The following is a 15,086-nucleotide window of genomic DNA, read 5'->3' as shown; positions in this document are numbered from 1 at the left end:
CAGCACCAGGGCCCATTCCCCTAAGGCGCTTGCCTGTGGGTGCTGACACAGGTGGGAAGAGCAATAGGTGGTGGAAACCCCGTTCTGTCTTTCCCCACTCCAACCAACTGATAAAAGGAGTGATAATTCACACGTGACTTGGTATTTGGAAGCCCACAGTCAAATCAATATCCTCTGAAACAGTTTTCAAGGGCTTCCATAGCCCTCATGCCACTACCAGTTTCTGGGTTTCCATGGCTGATCAGCCTCAATCCTGCACCTCCAGCAAGATGGGTTCAGTCTTACCCTCACCCCAGGGCCTACCCACTCCCTGCTTTCATGCTAAGATGGGCATTTACTCAGAGTGCTTGCTCTGTCTCTCTTCTGTCTCTGTTTCTCACCATCTTGGCTTCCTTGCCACAAAACATGAGGCAGAGACCAGGATGCATTCTCAGGCATCTTTTCTAAATGGGTGAGGAGATGCGTCTGACAATTGCTGGACAGGGCACCTTTCTGAAACTCTGGACTTTCCATAATCCCAATGCAGCTCAAAATATGGCATGTGCCAGTGCCCAGGGTGTGCTCTGAGACGTGATAGGAGGTGACACAGAAGCCACACTTACATTGTTCTGAATGTACCCATCACAGCTCAGGGTTTATTAACTCATTTAATCTTTATAGCCTCATGAGGCAGACCTATCATTATCCCTATTTTGCAGATGAGGAAACTGAGGCCCAAAGAGGATAAGTAGCTGGTAAGTGACAGAGTCTAGATATTGACGCAGGCAAGTGTGGCTCCAAAAGCCCTTGTCTTCACCATAGTTCAGTTATCCTCCAAGTCCCTGACTTAACCCTGAAGAGAAGGATTGCAACAATGGCTCTGGTCTTCTGTGAGACCAGCGGGTTTTAGATGCCATTCGGCAGTCAGTGAGTCTCAGCATCTTCCTACAACCTTGGAGACAGGAAGCTCTATCTTGAGTGAAAGTGGTGGGTGGATCCTTGGGGAGACTTTTCCTCTCTTTGGACTGTCAGAGCCCATGGACTCTGAAGAAAACTCCAGTGGATTGGGGTCACCTATACAATGTTTCTGGCCATGCACATTGGAGATCACCTACTGTCACTCCTCTCCCTACTTCCCTGGCCCCAGACACAGGGCAAAGGCCTAAGTGCCTCTGTGGCCATCTCTTCCTAATGGCCAAGAAGTGTCTGATGATCACTTCCCCAACACCTGATGTGTGGTCCAGAGTCTCAGGTCAGCCTTCAGCTTTTCTTTCTAATTCTCATTTTTCCTGATCCAAAACTCCTTATGGCAAGATACCCAGACAGGGCCCCACAGAACTTTACTCTGAATGAGTAGAGGCCATGAACAGGAGAAGACAATAAGGATGGCCCAGCCTGGGGGTTATTTGGCATTTTTGATCCTTTGGGATGGGCCAAGCTACCCAGTGGTCTCATAGGGATTAGAGGCTGCATGAGGCTGCTTCCCACTCTGAAAAGAAATTAACCCCCTTTCATTCAAACATGCAGCCTCATTTCTTTTGGCAACATTGGGCCTGATTTCCTCCAGTCCCTCTTTGAAATAAATGGCGACTAGAGTACTTACTATATGCCAGAGATGGTGCTAAGCTTTAACATGCGTTGTCTTACATTATCCAATGGTATTAAGCACTATTATTGCCCCTGTTTTCTGAAGCTCATAAAGGAAATGTGTTTTATTTAAGGTCACACAGTTAATAAGGGTTGAACCTGATATTTGCTTACAGAGCCTATGTTCTCAACCAGAACATACACGGTGATGCCCCGGGCACTTCAGGGCAACCACCAACCCAATAATCTCCACGAGAAGCCCACACATCAAAGCATCCTCAACTAAAGAGACCACCTAAATGAAAACCATGTGCTCCTCTGCAAACCAGCTTTGAGACAGGTCTGCCACCTCATACCCTATAGCCTCTTTCTAACTAGACCCTAGCCTCTGAACCTCATGCCCACCCATGAAGAAATTCTGGAGGTACCACTAGGGTGTTGCCACAGTGTCCCTGCAAGATGGAACTTCATACCTCTCTGGATCTCTGAGGCCCTAGTGTTCTCCACTTAGCCATCAGCATTCCCAGGCAGGTTATGTGCCAAGGAGTGAACAAAGCTCCATTTACAATGACCCTCCTCCCACCCCCACCATACCCTGCTTCTCTCCTCAGCAATCCAGGACTCCCAACAGGTTTCTGAGTTTGTCCCAAGGGCTTGTCTGATCCATCAGCCTCCTCACCCTCCGGGCCTTCCCCAGAAGGGGCAGCCTCACTGTCCAGGGCTAGGAAAACACTTGGTGTCTCACAGCCAAAACATCATGACTTATTAGAGGCTTTTGGACCGTCTCCAGCTTCCAGCTGACCTGGTCATCCCAGAGGGCTGGGCCCCCTCAGTCTGGCACCAGTTGTGGCCTCCTGCAGGTTGGCACACTGCCCTAAGCAGAGAACAATAACACTTTATGGTCTGCAAGACCTCAGACATAACATGGCTTCATTGTTTGGAGTCTGGAAAAAAAAATGATCTCATGCTAACCCTGAGAATTGAGGTTATCTCTAATCACTAAGTGAAGCGTAGCTCTTCTTTGCTCAAGAACACACAGTAGCTACCTATTAGCCTTATTCTCATCTCCTCATTCCTCTGGGGCCCTGTTTCTCGCCATCCCTTCTACCACATGTGGTAGTAGAATAATGGCCCCCAAAGATATCCAAACCTTAATCCCCATAACCTGTGGATACATTTTACTACATAGCAAAGGGAAATTAAGGCTGCAGAAGGAATTAAGGTTGCTAATCTGCTAACCTTAAAATAGGGGAATTATCCTAGACTACCTAAGTAGGTCCAATGTAATCCCAAAGCCCTTAAATGTGCAAGAGGGAGGCAGAGAGGAGGTCAGAGTGATGCCATGTGAAAAGAACTTCATCGTTGTTGCCAACTTTGAAGAAGGGAGGAACCATGAGCCAAGGAATGTGGGCAGCCTTAGAAGCTGGGAAAGGCAGGGACTCTCCCTTAGGGCTTCCAGAAGAAATGCAACCTTGTCAACACCTTGATTTTAGCCCACTGATATTTATTTCAAATTCTGATCTCCAGATCTCCGAGATAATAAATTTGTTTTTGGTTACTTGTTATAGCAGCAATGGGCAATAAGTACATCATCTCTATCCAGAGTCTGCTTTGGCTAAGGAAATCTACTCTACATCCTCCACACCTTAAGTTACCCTCTCCCAGTGTCTCTTCCCTGCCTCCTCTACCCAGCCCTGCTAGCCCTTCCTGAATTCTGCTCCTCACAGATCCCCTCCAAAAGCTGCCCATTGCAGAGGCTCACTTTTCATCTCATTATGTGCTCATTCCACATGTTGTGCCACCAGTCCCTGGACTAGGTCCATGGAACAACAGTGCACAGGCTACACTCACCATCTACTGGGGAGCCTCTGTTGGATGCATGTTTTCCTGTCCCAGGGTCTGTATGCATTCTGGCTTTCTGTCCACATATGTTCGCTCTGGATTAGGCCACTGAGTCTATCTTCCTCAGTACAGACTTTTCCCTCCTGACATCTCTCAATCTCCTTGCTCCAAGGCTTAGCAGGAGCAGTGTTCATCATGAACCGACAGTCACAGGTGCTCCCTCATTGGCTGAGGTTGAGAAGGATGCAGGCTGTAGTAGACCCATCCATTGGTTACTACTTGATGAGAGTGATCCAGTAAGCCCATGCCTGCTTCATCCTGGGGCCTGGCCTCTTAGGGTGGACCCAGGCTGCTTGATCTGCTTGTTGAAGAGCACCCCATTTTGCCAGGCTTCATTATGCTTTTTGGAGGGATTAGTCTCTTGGTGGCCTCATTTACTGGCCAGTTGATTTCGCCCATTGCTACATTTGTCTGCCATAAGTTCTCCCCCTATCTCCTGCTGTCAGCTACAGGTCTTCATGTTAGTGAGGTCAAGAAAGGCAAGATGGGCCCTAGCTGGTTTGGCTCAGTGGACAGAGCTTGGCCCGTGAACTGAAGGGTCCTGGGTTCGATTCTTTCCACATCCCTGGGTTGCGGGCTCAGTCCCCAGTAGGAGGAGTGCAGGAGGCAGCCAATCAATGATTCTCTCTCATCATTGATGCTTCTATCTCTCTCCTTCTCCTTTCCTCTCTCAAATTGATAAAAATATTTTTTAAAAAGAAGAAAGAAAGAAAGAAAGAAAGAAAGAAAGAAAGAAAGAAAGAAAGAAAGAAAGAAAGAAAGACATGGTGGTAGTTTGTAAGGGCAAGTTTCTGCGGGATGGTGAGGAATGTGTCCTGGAATGTGACATCATGGTTGGTGTCTCCATGAAGATCTTGTACTGGTGAACAAATGCTGACATTTCCTAGTGGTCTAGCTCCTTGTGAGGGAGGCAGTGGAAACCAGCCTCACCTTTCTCTAAGCATCCCTTGAGGGCTCACCTCAAACAGAACAGGCTCTGTCTATCTTCCCAAAGGCCCATAGTCTTCTTGGTTGGTAAGAGCAGAGAGCACTCTTTGTGTTAGAATTTTGACAGAGGTGGATTCCTGAAGGAGAACGGGGTCATGCCTAATGAGTTCATCCCATAAGGACCTCAGCTGGGAGCATAAACTAAAGACAGTCTTTCACCTGAAAATAGCTCTGGGCTTCTCAGGAATTCTGCCCTCTAATTCACCCTACACCCTCATGAGGATTCCCACAGCCCATGACCTCTTCACATCCCTCCAGGGAAATGAGCACGGGTTATGGCTCTCCCACTGGTGGTGGGCAGCCCCAGATAGAAGTGGAAGGAGCAGAGTAAATCATATTTTGGGTTCAATCCTAAGGAAACCAATTCAGCATGGATGTTCTAACTCCCTATCATGGAGTTCAGATTAACCAATTGGGTGCCACCTTGTGAGTCAGTTGGGCAGGATCTTCCAAGGCCTCCAGTGCCATCAATTATCTGCTTTGGTCCTGGTTCTAGGATTCCAGCTGAGCCTTGGGCTGGCAGAAGGTTGGCCACATTCTTCACTCTGATATCTCAGATCCAGGTCGTGGTGGTTTTCCATGGACAAGATCCTGACATGCCTGAGGCAGGGTCTGTGTCCACAGGTCCCCCGAAGGCTGAGGGAAAGAGCACCTTCTCTCAGCTTTCACAGAGCCTCAGTCTCCCTGCTCTTGTTCACCCCACTCCCAGCACCTGGAATAGGCCTTCAACTGGATTCTTAAGTATCTTCCCTGGGTCAGGCAGGTGGCTGGGCCCTGGGAGCACTGGCCCCCAGTCCTCTGGTAGCAGCCTGTCTCAGAACACAATAGTTATATCCCTTCTACCTTCCCTCATTGGAAGGCACACTGCACTTGCTGGGAGGAACCAGAGAGGGTGCCCTCCCCCAGCCCCACTACAGGTCAGTGAGAGGAGCTCTTCTCTCCTCAGAACCACCAGCCCATTTTCAGACAGGTCTCATTAGAAGAAAGTTCTTCCTCATTGTGAGTTGAAATCGGCCTCCTCCCAACATTTGCTTCTCAGTCGTGGTTCTGTTCAATGGATTTCTGAAAAACAGGATTAAATTCCTCTTACCCTTTGGAAAAATTTCTCTGTTTGGGGTCATTTCTTAGTCACAACTCAGAGGACACTGACCCTCAGGGAGAATAATGTGGTATACCCCCCGCGAGCCACACTGCAACAGATTGCCCCACTGCCCTTCTCGCAGCCCTCTGAAGCTGGCTGCAGGCCTCAAATCTGCCCAACCCATGCTGGGATCTAGCCTCTCCGGCCATTGCCTTCTTGCTCCTCTCTAATGAGTTACAACTCCTTAAATATTTCCCAAATGACAGTCATTCAAGTGCCACCCTCAGTATTTTGCCCAAATCTGCAAACCACCTATACTGTTATTTTCTTTAAATTTATTTTCATTTAAACCAGCTTGTGAGCTTATCTAATATATTTATTTTTATAAGACAACTTTGTTAACTACTGGATGCCATCTTTTCTGATACACATCCGTAAAATGCCAGGACTGTAAAGCAGCTGAGCTAGAGCCTGGGATGAGTTTGTGTGCCAGAGGTGCTGGTTGGCTCTGCTTTGGGAAACACAGCTTTAACACGTCTGCAGGGAGTTAGCTGTGTTTCAGGACCCCTCCCTACTCCCCTGTCCCCATCCTCAAGCCCTGGCCCAGACTCCTCCCTCACAGACCTCTTCTAGGGCCCAGGGGAATGGGAATAGAGATTTTGGTTCCTGGTTCTTTGCATCTACTCTCCGGCTGCAAGACCAGACCTTGCTCTCTGCTCTTACACCTCATTTCCCATAAAACAGAGCCCCCTTTGTGGCACTTAGGAGGGGCAAGGGGCAATACCTAGGCTGCTTTCACTCTCAGAATGTACAGCTGCACATTGACCAACAAGTACACCTGACCCAGAGTCAGGGAGGTGGCTAGTCCATTTTTGTAATTATATCATCGAGTGTCTGCAAACCACAAATGAGCACCTGGGAAGCCAAATTACAGCCCTAGAGGGTGAGTGTAGCAAGCGGCAGCTTCTGACCAGGCAGACAAAACAACTGGGGCTGTAGGGTGGTTCGGCCCAGGTGTGTGTCAGGGAAGAGTCACCCAACCTTCCCTCCCCTGTGATAGGTAGCACCTATTTAGAGATGTTGAAAACCACTCTCACTCACCAAATGAAAGACCTTGGAGAAATTTCTGAAAAGTAACTCACTTTGAGGAGTTGCCCTGTCACTATTGCACCAGTCTCAAGGCCACACTGGCCACCCCCTAACGATGGCCCTGACCACATGGGCATTTGGACCCTTAGATGGCCTTGACCTTGTCTGGTAGTCCTGCCCAGTCAACCCTTTTTCCTCCCAGACCCATATCATGGGTCCCACACAATCTCCAACTTCTCTGTAGTCATTATTCTCTGGGATACCTCTGCCAACACCATCTGGCTCCTGGAGACAGAGCAAGCCCTGGAGCAGACACAAGAGGGCACAGTGATGTTCCCTCTCCCCTTCTCCAACACACTGTCAGGGTAGGAGAGTGTGAGGCTGCTGACCCCACCAGACTTCTGGCTCGTGACACTAAGCATGTTTCATAGTCTCTCTGGCCCTAAGTTTCCCTACTTATATATTGTAGAATGGGGGTGCTAATAGAGTTGTCCATGAGAATTTAATAAGAAATATTAACTTGCCGAAACCAGTTTGGCTCAGTGGATAGAGCAGCAGCTTGCGGACTGAAAGTTCCCGGGTTAGATTCCGGTCAAGGGCATGTACCTTGGTTGCGGGCATGTCCCCAGGAGGGGATGTGCAAGAGGCAGCTGATCGAGGTTTCTCTCTCATCAATGTTTCTAACTCTCTATTCCTCTCTCTTCCTTTCTGTGAAAAATCAATAAAATATATTTAAAAAAAAAAGAAATATTAACTTGAAAAATTAGCCTAGCCCATGTTTTGGCATACAGGACACTCTCAATAGACAATAGTTGTTATCATTATTTCTATCTTCCATGCTTCTCTCTGTACTTATTTCCCATCTCCTTCATGAGCTCAACACTCCCCCTATGGCTGCTCCATCCTCCTGACCTTTGACCCAGAGCTTGGCCTCAGTGCCTAGTTTTACTCTAGCCCATGTCCCAAACATGGGTCCTCTATCCAAGAACATCCTTATACTTAGTCACAAGGGCTACTGCTCTGGCCCCACTTTAGTAGGCCCTGCTCTGGCCCCTTCCAGCTGTTCTCTCCCCACAGAGAAGGAATCTTCATGGCCACAGCAGCTACCACATCTGGATCCATACTCCCCTTCAGACCAGCTAAGACCCCAGAATTCCCTACTCAGTCTTCACTCATCCCCAGCCTAAGCTATTGAAGTTATTTACATCTATTGCGTCTCTATAGTGGAAATGCTATGTGATCATGTCCCATTGCATATCTCTTTGCAAATCTAATCAGTGACATCTTGTTGGTAGCTTGAAATCATTATTGTGGAAGCATTTACACCAAAAGAATTGCCAAACACTGCCAATCAGATCTTCATTTATTGTTTTGTGGATTGTCCAGAGACAAACTTTCAATCACAGTTGCTATCAGCCACATGTAGCTACTGAGCACTTGAAATGTGGGCAGTTCAAATTTACATTTAAATATATAAATGTAAAATACACACTGGATTTCAAAGACTTAGCATGAAAAACATATCATTAATAGTTTCATACTGATAATATGTTGAAGTCATAACATTTTTTACATCTAGGGTTAAGTATACTATAGAATTAGAACCAATTTCAGCTGTGTTTTAAATATGGTTACCAGAAAACTTAAAATTCCATGTATGGCATGCATTATGCTTCTGTTGGACAGCCCTAGTCTAAATTTAATTAAGTGATGAAGAAAATTTTAAGAGGATTAAACTTAAAAGTATGTGTGTCTGTAGCCATTATATTGTGAACAGGTAAAAATAAAACTGACAAAATACTCTTCCAGTATTTAAAAACTGCCATTTGATTTAGCAAAAATGTGGCCACTCACATCACTGCGGAACAAGGGAAGTTCCAATGTCCACCTTTACTTCCAGCTTTATGGGCAGCCTGGGGGCAGTTCAGTCCGCATATGGGACGAAAATATGGGCCAGGGTGAGAGGTGGAGCTGGACTTGTCAAGTGTAACCATGAGCTAGTTATGGGTATACGAGCTTAGCAAAACACAGCTGAAAGCATTTTATGAGATTCAGTGGTGTCACGGGGCTTACAATAAAGAGTGATAAATATTTTATTATACTTTGTAAATTGTGAGCTATGTATATATCAGTACAACTTATAGTAAACTTATGTACATACATACAAATATGTAATATGTGTGTATACATATTTACATCTATGCATATGAGTGTGTTTATAATGTATATACACATTTTTTTTTTTCAGAGAGCTCCTTGCTAAGCATTTACCAGCATACACTGTCTCCAAGCTTCCTGCTACCCCAGGGCACTCCCCAGGCCCTGGCCTTGGGGACACTGGCAGACGTTCCAATCCATCCTTCACTTTCCAAAGCTGCAAAGCTCAGAGATGTGGAAAGAGACCCCTCCAGCTCCTCTCTTCCCTGCCCTTGTGCTCTATTTCATTCAGGAAGACTCTTCAGTCCATTTCTCCTCTCACTCATCCTGGCTCAAACCCCAGTTTCCAGACAGCAGCCCTGAAAAGTCAATCACGGAGCCATGGAAATTCTACTCCCGGGCGTGGCACTGAGCCAGAGCCCTGCCTGCCTGCTCTTGCCCTGAGACCCTTGCAGCTAAAAGACAGCTTTGGCAGTGACTACTGGCACACCTGGCCCTCAGGGCTGTCAGGTGATCCTTCCCAGCCCCATGGAGGATAGGTCTGCAGTGAGACAGGGTGGCGAGTGAGCACAGAGGGGTGTGTGGTGCAGATGAGCGGTGTTCAGAGCGCTGGGGACACAGCTCCACAGGTTTCTTGGGCCCACCCTCATCGAAAACCCCTCTGCAGCCTGGGGGCAGTTCTGTCCTGAACGCTGCCCAAGAAAACAAGGCACTTCCCAGGCTTTGCCCACCAGGGACCCCTGGAAGAAACTATTCTCATCTAAGGCTGGTGGGCACTTGGGGATCAAACTAGCAGTCCTGTTTAAAGTGAACCAAAAACTTAGCAACACATACATATCAGGGGCAAGGCCTGGCTTTCGGAGATTCCAGGGCTTTGGTTCAGGATAAAGTACAGGGCACGAGCTCCGTTACAGTTGGGAGAGACTGAGAAGGAAGCTGTGGTGGGCTCTGAAGATCTGGGCGAGCTCCCCGGAGGAGGCGATGTTTTCAAAACATGAGCTCAAATACTTCAGTCTGGGATAGAAGATGAAGAAAGGAGGTGATAGGGACTCTTGCTGCTGGGAAGTCAAATTAGGATCAGAGTCTCCAATGAATCCCTAAAACTACTCGTGGTTTCCTAGGTGGTTCTCATTGTCTCTAATAACAGTAATAACAATGATGACAATATAATAATAGCTAACGTTTATTATGGTCCTGGCATGTTATGTCTCAACCACAGCAATGCCAGGAGGTAGTTATTATTATTGTTATTATTCCCATTTTTGCAGAATAGGAAACAGACACGGACAGGATAATTTACTTGCTGTAAGGCACAGCCCTGCAGGATGGAGTCTGGGATCTGAATCCTCTTCAGGATACCCCATCATGCCTTCATTCCGTAGTTCATGCCATTTTTCTACAGGTTTTCCCTTCACTATCCCTTTCTCTGGTTTTCTAAATGGTGAGCAATTGCCTCAGTGGTTTTATTCTCATTGTTTAGACGAGGACACTGAGATACAAAGAGGTTGCACAGTAAATGCTGAGACAGGAGCCATGCACTAATCTAGAGCGAATGGAGGAAAATAAGTGTGACTAAATGTATTAATCTAAAGGACCGAACTTATTCTTAGAGAGTGTCCTTCCTTTGTGCCCTTCCTTTATAAAATGATGAAGGTAGTAGCTGGAAATTGTTGCTTTTTTTAATGTCCTTTAAAAAAATTAATAGAAGACTGGCAGCCCTGACAACTGATTTGAAATCCTCTCCACGTCCCACACTATGATTCGGCTGATCTGGCTGGCTAGGCGGGTGTCCTGGGACTTCCTCAGTGCTCACCGCACACCTCTCCCAGCCAGGGCACTTATCCTGGGGCGCCTACACTGCTGAGGAAATAAAGAGGATGCTCAAAGGGTGGTGCCAACCTGCCTCCCGCCGAGTTGGGAAGATGCCCTCCGTTCCTCCTGACCGTGGACAAAGGGGTCTCAGAGAGCACAGGGCCTGGGCTGACTTTCCAACTGAGGATGTCAGAAGGAATACCCTCATCTTTCTGGTTTAAGAAGATGCGGTGTCCTTACCAACCCTCTATTACTAACCTGCCTCAGCTTTTATGCAGCCCCTTCCCCCAACATTCTGTCTTCTGGACCGGGGGAGAAAGTCAACAAGAATCTTCCCACAATCCACACCTGTCCCATCCATTCCCGGGGCAATCAAAGCCATGATTCATCCACCTTTTATTTGTTTTGAGGATTTGCCATGGTAACCTCTCTCTTGATTTGGCTGTTTTCCAGGACCATCAAAATTCTATTCAAACCAGTAAACACTAGTTCCTAGAAGACATGTGTTTTCTACTTGTACTGAATTCCTGGGTCATCTAGGCTTCTGAATGATGTTGTCTGGCCTCGGCTTTGGTTTTGGATGGCTTTTTCTCCCTCTTCCACCAGCACTGGCCATGGGCAGTGCTTACATTCCAGACTAGAATGGGAGGAACAAGAAATTGCTAAGGCAGAGATAGGAAGAGACTTGGACTTGAAAATCATCTTCTCTCCTAGAGCTGGTGTTGTGACAAGGGAGCCATTGAATGAGGGCACTTAGAGATCTGGGGTCAGGCTACATGACTGAGAACCTCTAACCCTGAGAAGGCTGATGGGTGAGTGAAGCAGGTAAGAAACGGTCTTTATCACTGGGCAAGGCAACACTTACTTGACTACCCTACGTTCTCCTACAAATGGACCTTGAGAGCTTGTTTGGAGGTTCTAGCAGGGGAGCGCAGCTACTCGTATACCCTTGACCGAAGACCGGTCCTCTCCTCTTGGGGGAAAGTCGTCCTCTTCGACCGAGCACGCAGCTTCGGGAGGGACGCACATAGATCGGTGAGGGAGGGGGACACCCGCCTAGCCAGCCAGATCAGCCGAATCAACCCTGGCGATCAATGGGGTGACAGATGTCGCAGCCAGATCGCCCTCACATCCTAGGCAACACTTACTTGACAGGGAGTCCAAGTTCCGTGTAGCTGTAGGGGTGACAGTCAGACAGAAAACAGAACTTTCCTAAGGCCAGGCTGTGAAACATGAGGGCTCTGGAGTCTCCTCAGGAGGTCCTCATGAGAAGCAGAGACTCCTCTGTTGGGGTGGCTACAGGGGTGGCTGGACTGGTCAACCCATCAATGTTAAGAGAAAGGACCATGACTGGTGCAACCACTGTGGTGAGCAGTATGGAGTTTCCTCAAAAAACTGAAAATGGAACTCCCATTTGACCCAGTAATCCCACTCCTAGGAATATATCCCAAGAAACTAGAGACACCAATCAGAAAGGATATATGCACCCCTATGTTCATAGCAGCACAATTTACAATAGCTAGGATTTGGAAACAGCCTAGGTGCCCATCAGCAGATGATTGGATCCAAAAACTATGGTACATCTACACAATGGAATACTATGCTGCCATAAAAAAGAAGGAATTCTTATCATTTGCAGCAACCTGGATGGAATTGGAGAACATCATGCTGAGTGAAATGAACCAGTCAATGAAAGAGAAACACTACATGACCTCACTCATTTATGGATAATAAAGAAAATTATAAACTGATGAACCAAAAGATAGATATAGAGACAGTAAAGCAACAAGCAGACTGTCAAATTACAGTGGGGAGGGTAGGGATATCTGGGGGAGATAAGAGATCAACCGAAGGACTTGTATATATGCATATAAGTACAACCAATGGACACAAAACTCTGGGGAGGGAAGGCATGTATGGGAGGGGGGAGAGTAATAGTAAGATATGTACACAGATAATAATTTAATTTTTTTTAAAAAAAGGAAAAAACAAAAAACAAAAAAAGAGAAAGGACCATGCTGTCCATTAGGTGCTGCCCTGATGTCCCCAACAATGAGAGGAGAAGCTTCTATAACTGAACAGTGACAATGGGGCCACAGCCTCTGCGGCTAGCCTCTGGCAGGATAAACCTGAGATGGGTTACATGGCAACCACAGGGAAAGGGAACACACACAGCCAAGCGCCCAGGAATCAGAGACTTCAGGCTTCAGATGACAGAATATGATGGATGGACGTTTCGACAGACAATGGGAAGAGAGCCCACAGGATGTCAGGGCAGGGTGGAAAGGCACAGCAGCTGGGTGGGCAGAGACAGATGGCTCCCAGACCCAGAAGCAGGGTGGCAATATGGAAAGAGTGTGGGCTTTGGAGAAAACAACCTCACGGAATCCTGGCTCTATGCACTGGCTCTTTGGTCCGGGGTTTAGCATGCTTCTGTCTTAGGAATAACAGCATCCTCCTTGGAGAATTGGCTCAGGGGAGGTGGCATGGGTGGCGTGCCCAATGCAGGGAGACTCTGGTCCACAGAAGGTGCCTCATAAACACCAGTTTCCATTCCTTCCCTTCAGACCCCACATGGTACCTGGGCCTGGGAGCTGGGAGAGGGTAATGGAGATGAAGCTTCACAGATGGAAAAAAAGGAGTTGAGCTTCAGTCAAGGCCAAGAGGCCTCAGCCCCCTCGAGTGGACCCTGGGCTGCCAATGTGGACCTACTGAAGCATAAGGTGCTTTATAATGAGATCCCCAGAAACGGGATATGCAAATTATAATTTGAGAAGCATTGGTCTAATCAAACCATCCTTGCAACTCTTGAGTCCCCTATAATACCCATCAAGAGCTGTTGAGTCTGTTCTTGAACACCTCCAGCAACGATGAGCACCCTGTCACTTAAAGGGCCCATTCTAACCTGAGCTTAGTCTACACCAACCAGCCCTTCAGTGCAAGGTGCCCCACTTCACCTTCATCCTCAGCTTTCTCACTTCTCATCTCTTACTTTCACCCAACCAGGGCTACAGGGACTCGGTCCCTACAGTTAGCACCCCAGGAATACACCCCAATCCCAAATCCATAGAAACCCACTCAGGTTAAGGGAGATCTCATTTCGGTGAATTTTCCTGCCCAGATTTCACTGATATTATTAATCTTCCCACCGCCTGGTGTCTTTCCAGCCTGGATTTCAGGAGGCAGAGGAAGTCCAGCGGAGGCTCTGGTCTTCTAGGATCTGGCCTGGGCCTCCTGCCTCTGGGCCATGTTCTCATGCGTGTGCCCCTCACGATGACGCAGCCAGTCCAGGAGTGGCTTATTACCATGGAGAGGAACATGGATGATCTGTCCCCGCCTACAAGACCATGGGAAGCTCAGCCCCAGGCCAATAGGCCACTTTCCTGGCACAGCAGCACGGGGAGCTCCCTGATGAGGGCGGCACTTCATGCTTTGGATGCTTGCGAGCAGGCTTTGCCCTTTTGGTCCTCATGGTAGCTGGGTGTGGGGATCGAGCAGGCATTGTTATGGCAAGTAGTGACATGTGGGAGCCATTGGGTTTGGACTCAGAGGCCTGGGCTGGGACCCTTTCTGGCTTCAGCATAGGTGTGTGGGAACTGGGCATGAGGCACAGCCTCTGCATGTGGTTCTAGGGGAAGAAGGAAGCAGCTGAGCAGCAGAGGAAACCAGGTTGTGCACAACTCAAGGGCCCCAAAGACCTGCGCTGTCCGGGAGAGACCAGGACTGGCCCAGCTGTAACTCTCCCTGGGGCAGCCCCAGTGACGCTCCTGAGAAGCTGGTCCCCTGCTCAGCTCCTCCTCTGGGCCTCAGTCCACCCTCCTGCTGCAGGCCTCTACACCTTGAGGGGAAGAAAGGCCATGGGCATCATCCCCACTGTAGTGTGAACTTAAACTCCCTTTCCTCTGCCTTGCATTATCTCCAGATAGCTTGCTCCTCCTGGGCTTCATGGGGCAAGGATTGAGTAGGAATGAGCCAACTAACTATACATCATTCACCCTCTGGTTTCCCAGACAGCTGCCCTGCCTCCCCTCCACCGCTGCCTCAGGCCCCACCTGCACCCCCCTCCCACCCCACTGAGTGCCATTGACCAAGATAAAGTTGTGTTCAGCATCCCCTCTGCTCCTGAGACTACCCGACCTGCTCACTCAGGGACATGACCACCTCACCCATACTGAAGAGCAGTGCCACAGAGCTTTGGGGACTGAGCCTGGCTCTGCCCCTGACAATCCAGGTGACCTTGGAAGAGACCCCTGCTCCTGCCTGAGTCTCAGCTCCTCTGGTGATGAAATAGATAGAGCAGATCCTGCTGTGCAGCAGAGAGGGCCCCACATCAGGGTATCAGGGCTGAGTGAGGAGTCACAGAAGCCCTGGACCCCCTTTCACGTTTACCCTGCAGTCCAGTTCCTCTTAGAACCCACCCAGCGGGACATGCAGGCGGGGCAGCACTGCCAAGGACAGACTCCTGTCTTGACTCACAGCTGGAGCCAGACCT

This window comes from Pipistrellus hanaki (assembly GCF_964339955.1).
Source record: "Pipistrellus hanaki genome assembly, chromosome: 3".
In the NCBI taxonomy this organism is placed as follows: Eukaryota; Metazoa; Chordata; class Mammalia; order Chiroptera; family Vespertilionidae; genus Pipistrellus; species Pipistrellus hanaki.
The sequence above is the reverse complement of the archived record's forward strand: the minus strand, read 5'-3'. Positions refer to the sequence as shown.